Consider the following 24,801-nt stretch of genomic DNA (forward strand, 5'->3'; position numbering starts at 1 on the left):
TGCCAAAGATTTAATTCTCATTGTCAATGTTTACTATTATAAAATAATTCTATAAAATTGATCACAAAAACTGAAATGTATTTTCATTAATAAATATCAAACATAAAAATGAAAATGTTATCGGAGAGTTATTGAGTCTCTTTATAGATGTATCGGGATTTCCCTCACTCAATTATTTAATGAATATGGGAATGAATATGATTTATTATCAGGAGGAGGCAGGGTTAAGTGGAAATTAATAACAAAGAGAAGATAAGGCACTGGGCCATTAAAAAGTATGGGGACAATAAAAGGGTACTAATTATTTTTTTGTTATGAACATTATTTAGAAGAGAATCCAGAATGTATTTTTATTAAGGTATGCCAAATCTAATAAATATACAGTACAGATAAATATGCAGATCAAAAATTGACAAATGAGAGCAAATTTTGGATAAAAATCAGTGGAAGTATTTTCTGAGTCTGAGTGAATGGTTAAGAAAAGATAAAATGCTAACCAACCAACTCTAATAGATATTTCTTTTATTTCAAAATGTAATGTTGAGCTATAAGAAGTAATTATGAAACTTTTTATCTCTTTAAAATCATGCAAAATATGTACTGAGACATGAGATGAATGAAAGTATTAATCAAGCTCTTTCTTTTTATTAGGAATGGGGAAAATGAAGACAGGGTGTTTTGCAGTAAAGTGGAATATACCAGCATGCCTTTTATGACTCTTGATTATTCTAATCCTAAAACAGGGAGATAGGTAGATAAATAGATGATAGATAGATAAAGGCACAGAACTTGCCATGAGTTTGCTGCCTGAATGACATCAGGTTCTACATGCTTGAGTATTTCTTATCGATTATATTCACTTTGCTTCCACAAAGTCTATCCTTCTGGGTGAAAGCAATCTTTGACAATACTTGTGGAATTAAAGAGTGAGGTCTTTAGACAAAAGTAAACATTATCGTGATCCTAGCATAGAACACTACAAATATTCTGAATTCAGAATACTTCAACAAGGGCTCATATAACTCCCATTCTTAAGCACAAGTTTTGCCCTTAGCAGAAATATAGTCAAGACAAGGAAAGATATGAACCTCTAATGTGAGTTTATGGTGAGTCATTAAAGGAGGTTTGTCAGACACAAATATTTCATAATGTTCCTTATTTCCTTCCCTGGAGAGTTTTACACTCCAGTGTAGTGTACCACAGTATGATTCAGGATGGACAAGAATGACTTTTCTTTGGTAAACAAGCAAGATAATGAATTTGTAAGGGGACCTGGGAATAAGAGAACCCGGCTGATGTCATGAACACAGGCGAGTTCTCAGACACCAGTTTTAAGGAACAGTAAACATATGGAATTTGAGGATCTAGAAGTTGTCTCCCTTAACGCCATCCATCACCATATACCTCCTAGGAAAGTGTCTTTAGGTTCCCAGGGGCACAAATAGAATTTATTGGTCTGGATAGCCAGAAAATTTAGAGGTAGAGTGAGCAGGAATCAGGGTTGATGTGATTTAATGCCAGCTGGGTTCAGGAAACTACCAATGGAGGAACTTGCAAACCCCAGTCCTCTCCTATCCTGGGGATGCAATCAACCTTAGGATAAGACCAATTATTCTTTCAAAGTTTCATTCCCCCAACCCCTCCCCCAGGCTAGATAAAACCAAGCTCCACTGGGGAGGCTGGTTGCCTTGAGGATGGTTCTTAACCCTTCCATCTCCCATCACTCCAAGGGAGAATAGAAGAAAACCAAAACACTTCAGAGACGTCATATAGCAGGAAGGAAAAAAAGACAACTCACTTTTTAAAATATGTCAGGCTTGTTGCTGTTTTTTTTAATTGGAATATAGTTGCTTTACACTGCTGTGTCAGTTTCTGCTGTACAGCAAAGTGAATCAGCCATACGTATACATATATCCCCTCTTTTTTGGATTTCCTTCCCATTTAGGTCACCACAGAGCACCGAATAGAGTTTCCTGTGCTATGCAGTAGGTTCTCATTAGTTATCTCTTTTATACATAACAGTGTTTATACATCAATCCCAGTTTCCCAATTCGTCTCACCCTGCCTTTTCCCCTTGGTGTCCATATGTTCTCTACGTCTGTGTCTCTATTTTTGCTTTGCTAATAAGATCATCTATGCCATTTTCCTAGATTCCACATATATGCATTAATATATGATATTTGTTTTTCTCTTTCTGACTTACTTCACTCTGTATGATAGTGTCTAGGTCCATCCACGTCTCTGCAAATGACACAATTTCATTCCTTTTTTTGGCTGAGTAATATTCCATTGTATATATGTACCACATTTTCTTTACCCATTCCTCTCTTGAGGGACATTTAGGTTGCTTCCATGTCCTGGCTATTGTAAATAGTGCTGCAATGAACATTGGAGTGCATGAGTCTTTTTGTATTATGGTTTTCTCAGGGTATATGCCCAGTAGCAGGATTTCTGGGTCGTATGGTAGTTCTATTTTTAACTTTTTAAGGAAACTCCATATGGTTCTCCACAGTGGCTGTATCAATTTACATTCCCACCAACAGTGCAAGAGGGTTCCCTTTTCTCCACACCCTCTCCAGCATTTATTGTTTGTAGATTTTTGGTTGATGATGGCCATTCTGACCGGTGTCAGGTGATACCTCATTGTAGTTTTAATTTGCATTTCTCTAATGAGTAGTGATGTTGAGCATCATTTCATGTGTGTGTTGGCAATCTGTATATCTTCTTCGGAGAAATGTCTGTTTAGGACTTCTGCCCATTTTGGAATTAAGTTGTTGTGTTTTTGATATTAAGCTGCATGAGCTGCTTGTAAATGTTGGAGATTAATCCTTTGTCAGTTGCTTCATTTGCAAATATTTTCTCCCATTCTGAGGGTTGTCTTTTCATCTTTTTTAGGTTTTCCTTTGCTGTGCAAAAGCTTTCAAGTTTCATTAGGTCCCATTTGTTTTTATTGTTTTTATTTCCATTTCTCTAGGAGGTGGGCCAAAAAGGATCTTGCTGTGATTTATGTCATAGAGTGTTCTGCTTATGTTTTCCTCTAAGAGTTTTATAGTGTCTGGCCTTACATTTAGGTCTTTAATCCATTTCGAGTTTATTTTTGTGTATGGTATTAGGGAGTGTTCTAATTTCAATCTTTTACATGTAGCTGTCTAGTTTTCCCAGTACCACTTATTGACTAGACTGTCTTTTCTCCATTGTATATTCTTGCCTCCTTTGTCATAGATTAGGTGACTATAGGTGTGTGAGTTTATCTCTGGCCTTTCTATCCTGTTCACTGATATCTTAAGAATTTCATTTTTACAGTTTTTCTATCATTATTAATTTTCAATCTCATTTCAAAGTACTTGGCAAAAGAGTCATTACCTTTCATGTAGCTCTTTTCCCTGAACACTGTGGAGTCAGCTTTCCCAACCCTCGGTTGGGAGAGAGGACCCATCTCTCCCTGGGAATGCTTATTCTCACTAGCCCTCATCTGGTGTCACCACAAAACGATTTCAGAAGCAGCACCTTGGAAGAAGCACATCAAAATAAATATTAAAATGGAAACCAAATTCTTTTTTTATGGATAAAAATGAATTTCAATGAGTTTAAATGGCTATAAAGTTCATTGCCTTTTATACTTGATGTTGGTTGTCGTGTCATCCAAATGTACAGTGTGGCTGAAAATCTTCAGGTATAACCCATTATTCTTTCCACACTCTGTGCTAAGACCTCTGGATTTGATCCTATGACTAGTCCTCAAAGAGGCTTTCATTATTGGACACTATGTTATATCAGGACAATTTTACTAAAAAAAAAAAAAAGCTGATTGATGAAATCTATGAGCCTGAAGTGTTTTAGAAGCTAAGCATTATGCTGAAATATAAAAGAGAGGAAAAAATTCCACCCTCTATCGACAAAAGTCTTCTCTTAACTGAGGAAGCTGGATGTACACCCATGAGACAATGAGCAATCAGTTAATCCAGGATAAGAAGGAATGTGACAAGCAATCAATAAGCCAGAGCAGGTGCTTTATACACATGATCTCATTTAATTCCACAATGAACGGGAAGGCACATATTTTTGTTTTATTTTATAAATGAAAATGGAAACTTACTAAGGTGAAGATAACTCAATTGGTAGATGAAGGATTTGAGATTCAAATCCAGGTCAATTTTGAGAAAACAGCCTCCCTGCTGTTTCCTGGTAGCCAATAATTCACCTCCTGGAAGCTCTGAATTTCTTGCTTATAACCTTGGGAGAAAGAATTATTGTAACATAAGTGTCAAGATATGAGCTCTCCCAGTATGACTTTTGGAAATCCTTTAATCTTCCTGTAGCATACTTTTATCATTTATAAAAAGTAGATAAGATTTTTATGTTTATCTCCCAGACTTACTGAGCCAACAAAATAAAGCCTAGAGACATAGACCAAAAACCAACCTTAAAAATTGCCTAATCCAACACTTAAGTGTTCATTGATGAGGAAATGAAGAATTAAGTGAATTATGTAAAATCAAATAATAAATGAAATTCTAAGGATTACTGAAGGCTTCTGATTTCTAGTTCACTGCTTTTTAGTCTATGCAAATATGGCACTCTACAGTGGAGAATGCTATTAATTTTATTACAGATGTTTCTTTTATCATGCATTCTTGTCACATAACCTATTCAGGGAGACTGTACAGCAAATGTCAGTTCTATATGGTAGCTTACTCTTTGTTATTTGGTATTATAGCTAATAGATTAGACTTTGAGTTTAGATTAAGAGTTCAGGTTAACTTGAGGTTGATGTGTATTACCTAATAGATAAACTAGTTTCCTTGATGTAGCTTTCAGTTTCTTCTACCAGACCTTCATAACCCAGGGTATGGTTCAAAGAGCAGGGTTTAGTAACATCTTTAAGAAGTGGGGGGAATTCCCTGGTGGCCGAGTGGTTAGGATTCCAGGCTTTCACTGCCTTGGCTCCGGTTCAGTCCCTGGTCAGGGAACTGAGATCCCGCACACAGTGTGGCACAGCAAAAAAAAAGAGAGAGAGAGAAAAAAAAAAGAAGTGGGGCTTTAACTTAGCAAATTAAATTCACAACTGTGGGAAATTCTAAATATATACTGAACTGCTCAGGAAATAAAAAAAATTGGTAGTACTAATATTTGTATAGTACCTGTAGTTTATAAAGTATTTTCACAATACTTTATAAGAAGATTTCATTTTATTCATTTCCTTATTCATGCTTTCAAATTATTCTCTAATGGCCAAGCATGCCCTAGTTCTAGGAACAAAATCTGTCCTCTCTCAGAGCTTATAGTCTATGGCACATGTTTAGAAGCTTTTGGTTTATAGGTCCCTTTGAAACACAGAGGTTCCATGAAAAAAAATGTACATTCACGTATATAGAATTTTACCTGTGATTCTAGATGGTCCATGGGTTATCACCTTAGCAAAGCCAAGTTTAGAGGTTTTAGGGAGTATGGACCTCTGGTCTCCTAGCGAAGAGTAACACTGTACTGTAAGTAGGGCAGGTGTTATGATTATCACTATTTCATAGAAGAATAAATTAAAGTTCACAAAGGTTAAGCAACTAATCCTGGAGCATATGGCTAATAAGTGAAAAGAATGCCACTGCTTCTATTTTCATTTTTTGAATTATAGAAGATATACTCATGGTATAAAAAACACATATATCAAATAGTTCAGAAGAATGCAAAATGGAAATTGCTAGTCCTCAGTTCTGACTCCTTCCTATAAACCAGTTGCATTGCTAACAGGTAACCATTATTTATATTTTCTTGTTTATACTTTCAGGAACATTTGCTCCATGCATGTGCAAGCATGCCTACATGGATGTGGTTATACTCTACACACTATTCTGAACTTGATTTATTTGCTTAAACATTCTCCCATATTTATGCATATGGCTCTATTTCACTCTTTTTTTTGTATATGTACCATAATTTATTTAACCAATCCCCTATTAAAAGCAAGTTAGAACAGTGCTATCCTGCTTTTAAATCCATGCTCTTTTCATTCCACTTGAAATAGAATAAAATCTCAGTTTCTTTAAACAGAAATAGAAAGAGGTTTCACCTCTGCTTTAGTCTCCAAATTGCTAAATCTAGTACACTCCTCTCACTCCCCACCAGCCTTCCTCATATGGTGGACGATAAATAATGTCCACTGTCTAAATTGCTGCTTCCACATCTTACTCACCTGCAGAGAGCCAAGTTTTAAACTCGGACTATGTAAGGAAAGCATTTTTAACCAAACTGTGTTGTTTGTTTCCAGAAATATCTAGCTCCATATTTATTAAAGTATTTTGGTTGCGTATGACAAGAAACAAATCTTTCTGGCTTAAGTCAAGAAAAGAAATATACTGGTACGACTGGGTCTGTCCTAGCATCTGAGAAGTAAATGAACTCCAGGCACAAGCCTTGCTATTCAGTTTTAACACCCTGTTTTAATATCTGTTACAAGATTTTGTGCTCATTTCTTATTTGCATAAGCTCTTCTGCTGGCCAGCATGAAGTCTAAAAATGACAGAGGAATTAGCTACTAATTAAATTTTTGGTGGCCATTAGTTAAATGGCCACCAAAGATTTCCCCTCCATAAGATCAATATACCATAGAAGGAAACAAATATGTTCATGATATATTTCACCTGTTGGCTGCTATTTTTCTCATAGGTAAATGTCACCTCTGTAATAGTATATACAGATTTGCTTGTTTTATTTTATTATTGACTATACATGGGTTTCAAAAAATCAGAAAAAAGGCATGAAGGTCATGAAAATAGTTACTATGAGAGTCCTCAAAGCAAGATGTTTTAATAAAAATTAACCCATTGAATATTTTTTTAATGAATTAAACATTTTTTGACAAAGTTGTGGCACTAAAATTTCATTTGAGGGCATTGAAAATATTTCACTGAGAGAATTTGAAGATTTAAGCTAAAACTTGTTATAGAAAACATTCTTCACTTAACTGTTAGAAAGGGTATAGCATAATGAATGGTTAAGAGCCACACACCCTTAGGAGCAAAAGTAACTTTGTTCAAATCCTGTTTCTGCCTCCTGTTCATTGTGTGACCCTGACAAATCATGTAATTACAATTTGCTTTCCTCCCAGTTTCTTTGTATTTAAATAGAGATAATAATAATAGTACCTACTTTATAGGGTTGTTGTAAGGATGAAATAATACCTGATATGTAAAAGTTTGGAATTATTAGTAGTGATAATACATTCAACCTGTTCCATTTCCTTCATTCACCAAAAAGATAAAGGAGATAAAGTTTTATTTAAAAGAATTGATATTCCATATCTTTGTATTAGATTAAATTTCTTTTCCTTTGCAATTGTTTTGTTGAGAGACCATCAATAGGCTCAGAACTTGACAATTTTTAATAACATGATCCACAGTTGTTAAGATATAAAATGCTTTTGTAGATGTATCGGTTCTGTAATGAATAACTGAAGTTCTCTGACCATGGTTAGTTCTTCAGAGTTTTGAGTATGACTCTTGAGTTAACAATTGTAAAAAATGTCTGGATGTCATGATGAAGATTCACCATATTTTGTAAGACTTAAAAATATATTCAGCCTAGACTCTAAAGAATTAATTTCAAAAATAACCATAATAAAATGTATATTCTATTTTTAATAGTCTTTTCCTATGATAGACAGCAAAGCTCCAAATTTGAAACTAACTTTAGTGTTTGAGATAAATTCTTCTAAATTAAATTTAGAACAAATTCTAAATTTATTTTAAAATTATTAAAATAAAAAAATAAAATAAAAACTTTCAAATTTAATTATAAATTAAATTTACATTAAAAACTTTTAAGTTCTAAATTTTTATTTTAAAGTTTTTTGAAATCTCAATCTTTCTTATAACTAAATATACTCTGTCAATTCTATTAGTATGGATTATTAAAATATTGATATGGCATTATAAGAATTATATTCTAGTCACTTTCCAAAGCTATGGAGCAATTCTGACCCCAAGTTTATGCAGATCATTTATTCTAAGCTTTATTATGGTTTGAAAAGAAATAATTTCTTGGAAAATTTGTGTCAATATTATTTCATTTTTACATGATTTTAGCAAGTATAAATGAGTCTTTAAGGACAGAAAAGAGATGCAGTAAATTAGGGGCTTCATATTTTTTCAAGCAAAGAAATGTCTAATAAGTGCATGTTAAAAGTGACTTGAAAACCCACCTTCTGATGAAGATATCAGAATGAAAAAAATTAGTGACATTCAATAAGAATTGTAAAGAAATTCTTTCTCCTGGTTAATTTCAACAGAAGTAGTGAAGAGAAGAGAATTTACAAGAATCCTACACTCAAGTAGAGTTGGGATGAGGTAGAGGAAAGTCAATTTACCACTTCATGGATGAGGGGTATTAGAACCAAAATCTTAACATCTGTCGTATAAACTCTTGGAAGGTGTCCCTCTGTAATTTCCCTAAAATTTGACCACTGACTACATGTTGAGAAATTAGATTGATGAATATAAATTAATTTCTACAAGTCTTGAAAGTGTTAATAATACTTTGCAGGTATTGTCCTGTTAGATATACTAGGGTGTACTACCGTTAAGACCTTATAAGCCATGTAATGATTTTGAGGGAAAACTAAAAAATTAGAGATGCTTTGAATAAAAGAGTAACAGTGAGTACTAATGAACACATTTCTTATTTGACAGAAAAAATTTTGTCAATACATCACTATAAAATCTAGATATTCCCCTGAGTTTCATTAGCATCTGCAGAGAAACCAATGACATTTCACACCTGAAAATTTTTCATTGGTATAGTTATTTATCTGACATTCCAGAAGCATTCAAGGAGACATATGGTTGTAGTAGACAACGTTGGGGGTGTTTTCCATGTTTGATGTCTCTCCCACAACACACATACACATATGGACCCCTGAAATCATGTTTATTCCATGAGACTGTATTTCCAGCCATAGCTGATTGGAATAGGAAACCACTAGTCCTAAACCATTTTATGTATGTATGTATGTATGTATGTATGTATGTATGTATTTATTTTTGGCTGCATTGGGTCTTTGTTGCTGTGCTCGGGCTTTCTCTAGTTGTGGCGAGTGGGAGCTACTCTTCATTGCAGTGCACAGGCTTCTCATTGCGGTGGCTTCTCTTGTTGTAGAGCACGGGCTCTAGGCGTGCGGGCTTCAGTAGTTGTGGTGCACGGGCTTAGTTGCTCCGTGGCATGTGGGATCTTCCGGGACCAGAGCTCGAACTCATGTCCCCTGCATTGGCAGGTGGATTCTTAACCACTGCGAAGTCCCCTTAAACCATTTTAGACACACTTTCCCTCTCCTTAGAGTTTAGAATTAGGATGAAGCATACTAGACTCTACTAGTCTTTTGAACTGAGAGCACATAAACTCCAGAGCTATGAGATAACATCCTGTACTTTATGCTTGGAGAGACAGAGGAATAAGTCTACAGAGAAATATGAATGAAGCAGGAGAATAGAGAAAAGCAAAATCAGAGACTGAAAGAGAAGGATAGTCTAAGATAGGGTTTGCTATGATTTCCGGTGGTATTTCTGTTGCTTTTCTAGGCCTTTTTCAGGCTCCACTACACTTCCTGCCTTTGGAATCTGTAAGGAATACTGCATTCTTGCAATAATTTTCTTCTCTTATTGCATGGTCTTGTCAGAAAACCACTGTCCATATGAGGAAATAGTACATATTTTTCACTCACCAAATATCTCCTGAATGCTTCTTATATCCAGAGTACTGTGTTCTGTGCAGGATATGAACAAATGAACAAGGTAGACGTGACATGGAGCTCATAATCTGAAAGACAGAAATTAATATGGTAATTAGTTGAGGATGTACAAAACTTGCTGTGGGCATGATAATAACACCTGACCTGGTCTAAAGGTATTGCAGAAACTTTCTATGAGGAAGTGGTATTTAGGCTGAGGCTGATGGATGAAAAGTATGAAAGCAACAAGCTTTGCCGGTGTGTGAATTAGAAACCAGCCAAATTTGCTTCCCAATTATACATACCAAATGTTGGGAGGAAGCACATTACACTCAAAATTTTTCACAGGAAATTTGTACAGTTAGAAGAACAAAGGAAGAAAACCAAATGTGGAAACAACATTTAAAATGAAAGTGAGGAACAATTGACATATTTCTCAACCCTCTCTCCCAGTGATTCATGATTCCAAGCATTTAAGACTTTCTTTCAAACCCAGAGGTTAAAGTAACATTTAAGGTGTTTAACAGAACTTAATTAGTAAAAACAAGTTGACCTCAGCAAGTTATTATCTCTTTATGTTAGATGAAAGGAAATTACAGATAACTGAAGCTCGCCACATGGGATGTAGAGCAAGAGTTACATCGATTTTGTCTTGAGGGAAACTGACTTCAACTTGATTAATCAGCTAATCAAATGTCTCTGTTTAATTTTAGTTTCCTTATCAAGTCAAAGCAAAACCTTTCAGAGCACACCATCTGTGTAAACACAGCAGTTATAGGTGAGATGAGATGGCTTTCTCTCTGTGCAGGAGTCTTTTCTTAATTTTTTTCCTTTTAAGTATGGCTCTGCTAAAGAACACATACTAAAGAACACAGCTAAAGAACATCATATTTTAACCAAAAAGACACTTGCATTTTAAAATGCTAGGTTAATATTAATAATTAGCTAGGTAAGTATAGGCAGAGAGTGTGTCAGGCAGGAATAGCTCAGTGAAAGTCCCAAGGCAAGAAGGAATGCTAAAGATTGTTATAGTTGGCCAGAGGAGCATGAGGGGGGAGAGTGGGAAAAGAAACTGGAGAGATAAGCATGGGCCAGAATATGTAGATTTTTGAGGCTATAGTAAGAATTTGGAAATTTATCCTAAAAGCCGTCAAAATGTTAAAAGCAGAGGAATGATATGATCAGATGTGCATTTTAAGACAATGCGTTAGAGGGAATGGATATAGAAATTTTTGTTAGAAAGTGATTACATTAGTTTGTATGGCTTAAACTAGGCTACTCATAATGGTTAAACTTGAGAAAGGGGGAACAGAGGAGATTTAAGGAGTAGAATTTATTGGCTTGGTGATGAAAGCATCCCCAAAAGAGAGGAAAATTCAACAAGGATGGCCACATTTGTAGGCTGTGCCATTTGCTTTGATTGGAAACACTGGAGAGGGGGTGGGTTTGGGTCAAGTTCACTTTTGTTCATGTTGAACTTGAAACTCTTGTGAGACATCTAAAAGGAGAGACCAAGTAGGCAGTTCTGGAGCTCGAGAAGCATATTTGAGTACAATTTTGAAATTAAATGCTTATTGGTATATAGAGGATACATGAAGGAACAGATATACTTAAGACTGTAGAAAGTAAGAAGAGAGAAGAACTGGGATAGAGCCCCAAGATGCTCCAGGTTTTTAAAGTCCAGTAAAAGAGGAGATAATAAAGGAGCCTGGAAAGAAATAATGAGAGAATGTGAAGAGATCCCCTGGGAAAACTTTTGTTATGTCCAAAAATGTTTTGTGGGGCAAATTTCTAAATAATCCTTGAGAACTTTGGAGGGATCTCAAACTTATCTTCAAATTACAGAGAATTACATTGATTGTGACAAATTAGCCACCAGTCATCCACATAGCTAGCTTTGTGGAAGAGTTATACTAGCATATAAATATACTTTCCCTTGGTGCAGAACTCTTACTTCTCTACGATAAGTAATAGCCGTTCTCTAGAGGTTCTTCTCAAAGCTTTGGCAGAAAGTCAGTGAAAGGGTATAACACTTTGGAAGAATGGAAATGCGAAATGACAATCGGCAGAAGAGGTAGGCTTTAGAATTCCCAATTTATATTTGGAGCTATGGAAGTGTATCCAGAAGGCTCTGCAATCTCCCCCCAGTTGCCCAATGGGAATAGGAGAAGATAACATTGTTCCAGGAACAGAGTTCAGAAACCCATATGACTGGAGTGCACCTGGCCACTAGAGGGCTCCAACCACTCAGGTGATAGTTTGTTGTAGAGTACACAGACCCTACAACAGAGTATTTCAAAGGCTATCTGTGAAACGAATGTATTTTTGTACATTTCAGTCATACAATAGAGTTAGTGTTAGAAACACTGACTGAGAAAAAAATACATGAAGTGATTATGTTTCCCTCTGCTTGGAGGTCTTTTCCCAACTGCATATAATTTACACAGGTTGGCAAACTACAAAATTCTTTGTTAGCAAGTTACAGTATACAATTACTTCTTAAATCTGTTTGTCTTTGTTTCTTTACCCTCTTGTCCCTGTGAACAATTTTATTCTTCTTTCCTTCTTCATGAAACTGCAAAGAGAAAAAAAATTAAACTAAAGCAGAAGCTCTGCTCTTTTCCACATTTGTCCTACTGGTCTACCACACTTTCCTAACACTCCTTAACATGTACAAACATAATGTTAAATTATTTTCACAGTCTCAAATCAGGACTCATGCTGTGACAATGGAACAACTTTTTAAAGTAAGTTATTCTGTCCCCATATATTGCCCCCAAATCCGTCAAGGATAGGCCAACCATGCTGGAATAGACCCAATTTAGAACCCGTCTACCTCAGGCTTTTAAACAATGTTTAGAGTGACCTTGGGACACAAATTTGGGTATGGGGCTAAAGGAACTGTAAGAGGCAGCCCCTGAGTTTAACCTTGTCATTCCATCTCTGGGCTGTATCTACTAGATTTACATCATGGGATTCCTGGGTATAAATATTTGATTCTGGCTGCATATTTCTCTTTCTCTAAGAAAGGTGGATTCTCTAGGCATAGAGTGAGATAAGAACTTTTTTCTGCTTTCTTTTCAAAATGAGTTGGCTCTACTTTGGGACAGGAGTGTTTAAAATCCCCAGCAGATCTCTGGGGATTTACTACCAGCTCACAGTTTCATTCACCCCCTCCCCCCCATTTTCAAGGAATTATGGGGCAGAGAAGGCCACCATTCAAGGTTGACAGTCAAATATTATGACCTAGACAATCCAAGATAAGTAGAATCTCATTTGGAGCAGTTGTACATCCAGTAGTATGTGGGCACAGAGAGTTACTATACAGCCTCTTTTCTAATCTCTTAGTGATGGAACAGAATCACACTAAGTGCATCAGAATGCTATCTAGTCTCTGGATGAGCTGTACATATTTCTATCTGATGGATTTCTCCTGATTTTATCCATGCTGGGTCATTTAGGACTTCCATGTATGTCATTTCTGTACATATTTTATGGTATCAAAATAAATAATAAAATACAGATAAATAGATGGTAGGTCTTGAACTGATTCATGTTTGCTAAGTTTCTCACTAAATGCGTTATTACACTATAATTGATGCCATTTAAAAATTTTACAAAATTTGTCTCAAATACTTTTTTAACCAAAAATCATAATCAGACAGTTCATCTGATTCTGGATTTTACTCTGTGCATTTTCCTTTGATCTACTGACATTACCTTTGACCTGAGAAAATTTTGAAATAAACTAGAATATATAAAAAGAGGAATCAAATATCTTCTCCTAAAAGCCACTGCTGAGATGCCTCCCAAATGCTTCTTGATTACTAACAGAAACAACATTCAAACACAGTTTGAGAGGCACCAAGGAGAACATTTTGTGTGATTGAAACAGCAGGTGGATATTCCTTGCTAATTATAGTACAAGTACAAAAATTTTAAACTTGGCAAAAGTGTCATCTCTCAATAGTTTCCTTTATCCATTAAAAACTTTGCCATTGGGACAAGGCGACTCTAAGATTTCTCCGCACTGCCCCTTCTGTTTTACTTTCTTCCACCTTTCCCATGAATTAATCACAAAAGAGTTTGGAGGTACTGGTAAAGATGAGGATGGACGTTTCTATTTGTTACTCTGGTCTCACTTCTGTTTGGAGTTTTCGTCAGTTTTCAAGTGAAACTTGTTCGTATAAGATGTGTGCGCTGTGAAGGGGAGGGAAACAGTAGAGAAGAAGAGGGGAAAGTTGGCAGGGTAGAGGAGGGGGTGGTGAGATACTATCCCAAGAAGCCTTTCTACTTGAAAAAAATGCTGTAGTCTTAACAGAAAATGAATCATATGTAGACAGGAATGACATCATAACTCATTTCTCTTCTTACTAAGTTCCAAAGCCACAGAGTCAGTCTGCTGTATCTATTCTAAATCAAGCTCACCTAGAATATTCCACTGGCTTACTGTGCCAAAAAGAATCTGACAACAAATACACATTGATTTGGTCAGTCAAATATATGCTACCACAAAAATTGAGACAGCTCGGGCAGTAATAGACCCTGGAGTTAAGCTGTTCATAATTTCTGCTTCTATTAAATACTATGCATGGGTCCCTGTGTTAGTTCCAATTTACTATTATGGTGAACTCTTATGGAGGAGATCTGTTTGCCATGTGGTTACAGGCATCTGTTGAATATCAGGAGATGTAATCAAGTGATTGGCCAAGAACTCCATTAGAGATGTTGTGTGCATTTTCTGAGTTGCTAACACCACCTAAAGTATACTGACCTACAGTAGTACAGCAATGCATTCGAACTGAGGAGCACAATGACCAGCCCAAGCAGTTAAAGTATTTTAAATAAATGGCTATATTTCCCACTTATTGCAATTTCAATACAATTTTTTTACATTCCACTTTCAGAACTTTGAAGTCTCAACTCAAAATATCTGTGAATATGATTCTTTTCGTATCTCAGAACTCAAGGGGCTGACTTGAGTTTGGGGTAAAGTATAAAGTGAGGAAGTACAGTTGACCTGTGAAATGCAGGGGTTAGGGGTGTTGAACCCCTACACAGTTGAAAATCTGAGTGTAACTTTACTACTACTAATAGTAGTTAGTATTGACTGAAAGTCTTACTGATAACATAAGCAGTCAATTACCACATATTTTGTACGTTATGTGTATTATATACTGTATACATTATACAAAAATACTGTATTCTTACAATAAGGTAAGCTAGAAAAAATGTTATAAAGAAAATCAGAAGGTAGAGAAAATACATTTACCAGTACTGCAATGTATTTATTAATATCTATCAGTTTACATTGCCTGTTTACAAGATGAATTATCTGTCAGTACCTACATCAATACCGTCTTACATGATACAAAATACTGTAGCTGTTATGGGTATTATTAACACTAGACATCGAAAACAAAAAATAATGTGAAAAATAAATTTATATTTATTGACATGTATAATTGATAATGAAGAATAACGTTGACAATGAAGAAGCAGCAGTAAGATTGTGTTATGGTAGCCTAGTGTAATTGATATGATTGCGTCACGGTAGCCTAGCCTATACACTAAGGAATGAATCATTATAAAATTTTTATGGCTTACAATATTACACTCATATTCATAGTACAGCATTGGAAACATTGTCACATTTTTAAAAAGCACACTGACCTGTGATGATAGGCTGATAATGCAGTTTCTCCAAGGGGAGAGGCATACTGTACAGTAATGTAATTCTTTGAAAGCAAAGTTAAAACACTAAGAAAACTAATGCATTATTAATTTTATATTAAATATCATTCACCTTATGCCTATGTAAAGACAGACTAGTATCTACATATATTTCATTCATTCATGACAAAACTAACTTTTAAATTTTTTGATACTTCTAGGCTATATGGGTCATCTGAGAGTTTTTTCAAATTGTTGCAAATCCTTTCCAAATTTTCCAATACCTTAATTGAAAAACATCCAAGTATAAATGGACCCATGCAGTTCAAACTTGTGTTGTTCAAGGATCAACTGTTATATAAAGGCAAATGAATATACTGTAGTGGGAATGATCTGGAATTCAAAACTTTCCTAAATCAGAAAGTGATAGTATGCCAGTCTGGAAACTGAGACTCAGTCTATATGGGACCAAAGCTTGAGATGTTGTTGTTTAATTTAGTCAACAATCCAGATAGTCTTTCAAGATATAAAACTTAAGAAGCATATATGTGATTTACAGCTTTCACCAATGTTTTCACAATGCTATCATCTAGATGCAATTGCAATCTCATCTGAGCAGCAAAAATATTGCATTGACTTAAGCATTTTTGTGCCACCTTTGTTTAGAGTTGGCGACGTTTTTGAAATAAGCTGGTTTTTTCCATGTGTATATTTTCTATTCCTCTATTTGCTAAATTCTCTACTTTCAGCTATGCATAAACCCATATTTATACAATCATGTTTTAAAAATAAAATTTACAATAGCCAAGGCATGGAAGCAACCTAAATGTCCATGGAGAAACATTGGACAAAGAAGTTTGTCCAAACTTTGGATAAAGAAGATGTGGTATACACACACACACACACACACACAATGGAATATTACTCAGCCATAAAAAAGAATAATGCAATTTGCAGCAACACGGATGGACCTAGAGATTATCATATGAAACAAAGTAAGTCAGAAAGAGAAAGACAAACGCCATATGATATCACTTATATGTGGAATCTAAAATATTACACAAATGAATATATCTACCAGACAGAACCAAGACTCACAAATATAGAGAACAGACCTGTGGTTTATGGATGAGTATTATGCCAAAGTATAATGCTTATTGAGTGGAGGCACAGGCAGCCCGTGATCAGATCCACTTCCTGTAATCTGTATAACCTCATACAGACATCATGGGGATGTTTGCTCAGACCTCCTCCAGGAGAACCTGCTACAGGGAACTAGTTGGCTGACAGCCTCCAGATGCCTTTGGACCCAGCATCATGCTGGTGCCAAGGCCACCTTTCCCTTGGGGGCTGCTCCCAGCAAGGAACTGTACGTGGCAGGGCTAACAGTGCTGCCCATTCCTTCCAGACCCAGGAATCTTCCAGTGAGCATTGGCCTGGCTGAAGCTATGTCAGCACTGTGCTGTCGTCTGAGCTCTTCTGACTCAAGCCTTCCTTCCCTCTCTTCCTTTCACAGCATCCAACCTGCATTGTGGTCTGAAGATTCTCCATGCTTACTCCTGCGCCCTTATTTTTATTTCTCACAGCTATTTCCTCAATAAATCTCTTGCACATCTAACCTGTCTTCTCGGAGGACCTAAACTGAAACATTTTTTAACCCCTCTGAGCTTTAATTCCCTCACTGATAAAAGAAGGCTAGAAATGACAACTACATCACAAAGTTTTTTTAAGGATTAAGTAAATAATGTAGGCAACATTTTGGGCACAGTTATGGTGCAGTTGTTAGCACCCAGCCATATATATCCTCTATTGCCAGGGCCTCTGGGATGGCCACTGGCCAGTTCCTGCCTGTCAGCCCCGTCCTTGCTTCTTCTTCACCAAGTGGTGACTACTCTCTGAACCCCGTGGGCATGGACAATCTTTCCTCTCTTCTAAGATCCTTTCAAAATTAACAACGGGTCTTTTCAGTCAATGATTAGAGCATAGCACCCTGACAGAACAGACATGCATGAAATATTTTCTGACCTATACGGCAGGCACGTTCCATTAACCTCCTCTCAAATCATTATGTGTCTAAACAAACAATGAATAGGAATTTAAAGGTACTTCTCATCCCACTCACCACTAATATACAACAAGGTTCTCCTGCAAAGGAACCTTCACACGTGGAAATCCAGAAGCTAAACGGCACCTGGTGTGTTTGAGGAAGAGCCTTCCTGCTCCTGGAGTACATACATATAATATATTATATGGTATATGTAATATATAGTACGTATAACATATAATAATATAGTATAATTATACTATAAAGTATAATTTGTATGAAGTATATAATATAGTATAATAGTGTAAGTACAGAATAGTATAATACATTATTATATATTGCATATACTATATATAATATATAATATATATTTATATATAAATGGTACCTGGTGTGTTTGATGAAGTACACTGCTGCTCAAGGAGCATATATATATATATATATATATAATATGTAATATATAATATTAGTTATATTAGTATTAATTAACATGGTATATTGATATATTACATATTAATAAATAACCATGAGATAATAACTGTATAGTATATTTTATATTTTATATATAAATACATATAATGTTTGTTTTTCAATGTTTTTTTAAGCAAGAGAAGTAACAAAATGGTGGGTGAAGTAATGTAGGACCAAAAATTCAGTTCTGTCCTGGAACTCCTGATAGTAACTTAGATGACACACTTCCTGATACGCAACAGAAACCCTCCTGAGCCCACCAAGAATGTCCTCAAGCTTGGACCTTCAAAGCTGTAAAGCCCTGGGCCCCCTTTACAGTTAATCACAGCAAAAACTGCCTGAAGACTGGTTGAATATCCCAGGCCAGTGGAGGGACAGTGTGCCTCTCTCATGCCAGACAGTGCTCATCCGGTCTGAGGCTGCAGAAGCAGCCCTGCCCCAGGGGTCTGCTCTCCCCCTCTTTCTTTCCCTCATGCCCAGGACAGAGGATAACTCTTGGACTGTGCTTTGCTGTCCTACACTTTGCCTAAGGTGATTCCACAATCAATTTGCAGCAATAGCTTTACTGAGAGTTGACCAAAAGTTTGAAGAAGAGTGAATTAGGGGTTCAAAAAAGTCACCAAAATGTCCTTCATGACATTTTTTACAGACTTACTTATGTCACTTACTGGCAAATGTTATAGCCAGGCTTAAAGGATAGAAAAGACATATATACTATATATACTGGGCTATTACAATGAAATGTATACTATGTTGCTAGTTGGTCTCCAAGCAAAAATGGAAATGGTTTGAATTAAGAATTTGTGTCTCTCTTCAACAGATCAATAACTAATGGTGAACAAGCTTTCCTCCTTGGTAAGGTGATTCACTGGGCATTGGTTTGTCAAAACTGCTTAGAGCAGTTTTGAATTCAGAAGTTCTTTAAAGCCTTTAATTCGAAACAGATTGTTCAGCTTCATCTCCCCCTGCCTTCCTCAGCCTTCATAAGCCTCTGGGTCTCAGCTGGCTGAAAAGCCTTCGCATACACTCTTGACTATTCTCACTCCATCACCTCACCTCTCACCCCCGTGCCCACCGTGAGCTCCAGAAGCACCAGTGTTCTGGAAACACCCAGCACCATTTAGCCTCTGGGTCTCCACATGTGAGTCTTCCTCTGCTGGAGGACCCCTTTTCCCCCCATTCCTTTCTACTCTTATCCCCACGCCCCTCCCCACCCACCTCCAGCCACGTTTGCTGTATAACGTCTTATTTCCTTGTTCTTCCTGACTTCACTCAGTTATCACTTCCCTGGAGCAGTTTCATCAGACCCTTCTAGCAAGAATCCGAGACCTCGTGTGGTCAGCAAACTATAGTCAGTCCTACTCAACACCTGTTTTTGTGAAGAAAGCTTTATTAGAACACAGCTATCGGGCTTCCCTGGTGGCGCAGTGGTTGAGAGTCTGCCTGCCGATGCAGGGGACATGGGTTCGTGCCCCGGTCCGGGAGGATCCCACATGCCGCAGAGCGGCTGGGTCTGTGAGCCGTGGCCGCTGGGCCTGCGCGTCCGGAGCCTGTGCTCCGCGACGGGAGAGGCCACAACAGTGAGAGGCCCGCGTACCGCAAAAAAAAAAAAAAAAAGAAAAAAAAAAGAACACAGCTATCACCATTAGTTTGTGTGTTGCTTATTTCTGCTTTCCGGCTACAGTGGCAGAGCTGAGTAGGTAAGACAGAGACCATATGGTTAGTAAAGCTGAAATATTTACTCTCTGGCCCTTTACCGATAATGTTTGCCACCTGTGTGTGGCCCATACCTTTCAGAAGCTGGGTGTCTGAGTTTGGAAAGCTTATATGCAAAAATACAAATCTGTATTGGAGATCAATAGATGAAGATTTGAGTTATTAATATTTTTACTTTGTAGCTTTTTTAAATGAAAAAGAAAATTACTACTTTAAAAGTATGGATTTCTAAGAAATTAATTGACAATTAATATTTTAGGGAAGTATCTGTTGTATAGAACCACCTACATACTAATTAAAGAAGAGGCAGTTGCTAGCTTTTATTTCTACAGGCGACTCTGTCTTTTCTAAGTTGGGGATATCTGGGGACATCTTAAAAGTTATTTGAATATACATTTTTATTGTGGTAAAATATAGATAATGTAATATATAATTTACCATTTTAACCATTTTTAAATGTATAGTTCAGTGACTAAGTACTTTCACATATTTGTGACACCATCACCACCATCCATCTTCAGAACTTTCTTCATCTTTAAAACAGAAACTCTACCCATTAAACAATAACCCCTCATTGCCCCATTGCCCAGTCCCTGGCAACCACCATTCTACTTTCTGTGTCTATGAATTTGACTACTTTAGATACTTCATATAAGTAGAATCATATAGCATTTGTCCTTTTATGACTAACTTATTTCACTTAGCATAATGTTCTCAAGTTTCATCCATGCTATAGCATGTGTCAGAATGTCCTTCCTTTTAAGGCCGAATAATATTCCATTGCACGTATATAACACATTTTAAAACTTCATTTGTCCATTGATGAATATTTGGCTTGCTTCCAGTTTTGGCTATTGTGAATAATGCTGCTAAGAACATGGGCATACAAATGTTTATTTGAGCCTGTTCTTTCAATTCTTTTGAGTATATACCCAGAAGTAGAATTGCTGGATCATATGGTAATTCTATTTTTAATTTTTTTGAGAAACACACATACTGTTCTCTATAGTGGCTGCACCATTTTACATTTCCACCAGCAGTGCACAAGGATTTCAATTTCTCCATATCATTGCCAACACTTAATTTCTGTTTCTTTGATAATAGCAGTCCGTCCTAGTAGTTATGAAGTGGTATGTCATTGCATTTCCCTAACAATTAGTGATGCTGAGCATCTTTTCATGTGTTTATTGGCCATTTGTATATCTTCTTTGGGGAAATGTTTATTCAAGTCCTTTCCCATTTTTTAGTCGATCTGTTTTTTGTTGTTATTGTTGAGATGTATGAGTTCTTTATATATTCTGGATAATAGCCCTTTATTAGATATATGATTTGCATAAATTTTCTCCTATGCCTCAGGTTGCCTTTTCACTCTACTGATAGCTTTCTTTGATGCACAGAAGCTTTTAATTTTGATGTAATCTAATTTACTTATATTTTTCTTTTGTTGCCTGCGCTTTTGGTGTCTTATCCAATAAATCACTGCCAAATCCAACGTCCTGAGGCTTTTCCTCTATGTTTTCTTCTAGGATTATTACAGTTTTAACTCTTACCTTTAGTTCTTTGATCCAGTGTGAGCTAATTTTTGTATATGGTATAAGGCAAGAGTCCAGCTTCATTCTTTTATGTGTGGATATCCAGTTTTCCCTGCACAATTTTTGAAGGAGACTGTCCTTTCTTCATTGAGTGGTCTGGAAACACTTGTCAAAATCATTTGACCATACATGTGAGGGTTTATTTCTGGGCTCTCTGTTCAATTCCACTGGTCCATATTTCTGCCTTTATGCCGGTACCACACTGTTTTCCTTACTGTAGCTTGTAGTGAGTTTTGAAATCAGGAAATGTGAGACCTAAAATTTGGTTCTTCTTTTCAAGATTGTTTTGGCTATTTAACGTCTCTTGAAATCCATATGAACTTCAGGATGGATTTTTCTAAAATGTCCTTAGGTCAAATGTACTTTTCTGAGAGAACATCTATTGCATGAACCAAAAGCTTCCCTCTTTTTCCCACTGTGTGACTTGAGCATTTTCTTTTCTTCTACCCCTTTTTTGCCCAACCAGAGCAAAGACTTTTATTTGCCTACAGTGTATTTCACTGTCTAAATTAGAGTGGTAGACACCAGAGATAAGGTTGGCATCACTTTCCTTGGGCAGGTACTTCTCCGTTGGGTTGACATCACTCTTTGGAGATGATGATGTCAATAATCTGCAGAGAGACTAGAGACCTCAGGCACCCCACACCTCTGTGTGCTACCCAATGGATCACAAGAAACTCCCACTCATGGCTAATGTAAACACGGTCATATAGCTAACAGTGCTTGTGTGTAGCTGGCAGAAATGCAGCTGGAAAACATAAAGATTCAGCCTCTGGATCCAGCCAACTGGATTTTAATGACCAAACCACAGGGGTTTGGACTATTTAAGTAAAATAGGACAAATGGAAGAAAAATCCAATATTCCTACCAAAAAAAAAAAAAACCCAAGTGATTTGTAATCTGCAAGACTATAAAACCAATGTTATACTTGAGAGGAAAAAAGTGGAAACATTTCTTGGATATGCACAGCAGACACTATTTGGAGTTTCAGTATTTGACCCAATAAACTGTATTATTAAAAATTTGCAGGCAGAAATCTCTTCCTTTTTCCTTTTGGAGGTTTGGTTTGGTTTTATTTTTTTAGCTGTCTTCCAAAAGGAATTCCAAAGTTTTTTGACAATTTTATCATTTCTGACTTAAGCCTGTTGCAAATCTCTTTGAAACAACTAGGCCCAAGGGTGGCTCGGGCAGCTGCCTGAATTCCACGCAAATGTAAAAAGTCTCTTCCATGTTAAGTGCTACACTTTGCCATAATAGAATCCAGATGCTTAAACCATTCAAAGATTACCTTTTACAGTGTGAACAGAAGCATGAATGTAAGTGTTATGCTAAAATGTAGTTAGATTCCAATTGTTACTGAGCTTTTTGAGTATAACTTCTGAAGGAGAGTTGAGGCAGAGAAGACTGGGGAAAAGGGAACTGAAAAAAACCATGTGCCTGGGAATGTCTTATCAGGCAATCACTGGAGAGAGTCATAATTAGATTAAGCTGCTGCAGAGTGTACATAATTAACAGCAAAAGAGACCAGGAGACTCCTTTTGAGACTGGGATAATAACTCAGCAAGCAGGAACCAGGTTTCTTCTCTCATGTAATTCAAAGGGAATTCCCATTATGAGGTGAAACTGAGCCCCGCAACTCAATACTCTGTCAGCTACTGTAACTTATCTTTACTTTCCAATGGCGTGACGAGGGAGGGAGGTTTCCTATTGTTTCTCACATGTTGTACATGTCATGCAGGTAAGCTCTCAAAGTCTTGTGTCATATCATTTAATTGTCGATACGCTGGCACATCTCCTGGTTTCCTATCTACGTTCAGTGATGTCTCTAAACACATCCCAAAGTGCACCAATACCCAACTATCATGTCAAAATAAGTGACTCACTTTTTCAGCCATCAGAATGCCTGATGGTTAAACCACAGAATAATCCATGGGACAGCCAATGTAAATGTTTACACAGCACCAATTGCTCAATTATTTTTGCCTTTAGGACAATGTTGGGGGCACTGCTTGAAAATTCTTAAGGATCAGTCTGTGAATGGTAGAGTTAATTGCTTTCCTAGAATAAAAAATGGGTAGGAATAATTTTTATCATTTTGTATTTCCAGGCATCATCAAAGGACACTAATTACACACCTACACTGTGTGAAATAGTTCGGGATGTCTCAGAATCAAAAGTTCATATTAGAAACCAAAGATGAAGATTCATACTAAAGGTCAAAAAGATGGCCTTCTGAATTGAGAGGTTTCTGCTGAGATTTCAATTATGTCACTTGAGGGGCTTAGTTCCCTTATTTGGAAAATAAGGAAATTGGACAAGATTTCTAATGTCTCTTCTGCTTCTAACATTTAATGTTTCTGAAATCCTCAAATCAGGACATACCCTCTGCAGAGGAAGAGAAGTGTTTTTGTTCATTCATTTATTTGTTTTACTATAAATATGATAGCAAAGGTCCCTTGTCCCAGAATCTTTAAGCTCTGCTTATCTCACCTGCTGGGTTGATTGACTTTTGGCCAGTAGAGTTGGCCTTTGAAATAAGACAGGTGTTATGTCTTCAGAAGATTTGATTGGAAATGCAGTTGTGCATTTCCTGGGTCAGATCACACTAAGTCATTTTCTCCTACTAATATATTGACATGGAACTGGATCCCCAAAGGCTGGAAATGAAGAACCAGAGGTAGAGGTGTTCAAAGGACAGGGATACTGGATGAGAGGGTCAAATAGTTGGCTTTAGACAGTGGGATGGGAGGAGCCTGGGAAAGTGGGAGTACATTAAAATTATTGTTGTTATTATTGTTGAGATGTGCTTTGTGAATTTAATAGTATCCATCCAAAGAAACCAAAAATTATTGATAGAATGCTGTTCATTGGTCAATAACCTTGTTTAGTTCTCAGGAAAAGCAGTAGAATTTTACATCCCTGATGCTTCCAGGAGGGCAGTGCTTCCTTCAATGGGATTGTTTCTGTACTATCTGAGGAGGCCTGTTCTTTCCTAAGGGACACCAAAGACAAGTGCTTGATGGAAACCAAAACCTGGTAGGGAAGCAAAGAGGGTCTGTGACTCCTTCCTCTTTTTAGTGCCCTTCAATTGTGATTCCAGGTAATGCTTACCTCCAGTTCAGTACTGGAAGAAAGGAGCCTGTATTTCTTGGTCAATGTCTTTCTGCCCAGAACTGTTCTAGGTGTTTTGCAGTAAGTATTTACCGTCTAGAGGAATTAAGTAACATGCCTAGGATGATACAGCCAGGAATTAACAGAATCAATAATCAACCTACTCACGTGTATGAAAGTGAAGGTTGTATGGGGAAGAATTATAGTCAATACTTCTCATTGCTAGAAGCCTGACAAAGAGACCTGGAAGTTAGAGTGTGCAACTGATTCAGTGCAACTGCACTTATTGGCCTTTATCAACTTTAAGTATTTGTTTGGGAAAGTTAGCACAGGCTCTCTACATCAGTGCAGAAGTCCATCAGTTGAGGTAGTTATGTATGGAGAAGCCCAGGAGGATGGGTGTGAGAAATTGTTGCCTCCTTCAACTCCATACAGCTATGACATCCCTTCTCTAAAACACAGATCTGAGAGGCTGTTCA

Source organism: Pseudorca crassidens, chromosome 2 (assembly GCF_039906515.1).
Source record: "Pseudorca crassidens isolate mPseCra1 chromosome 2, mPseCra1.hap1, whole genome shotgun sequence".
Classification (NCBI taxonomy): Eukaryota; Metazoa; Chordata; class Mammalia; order Artiodactyla; family Delphinidae; genus Pseudorca; species Pseudorca crassidens.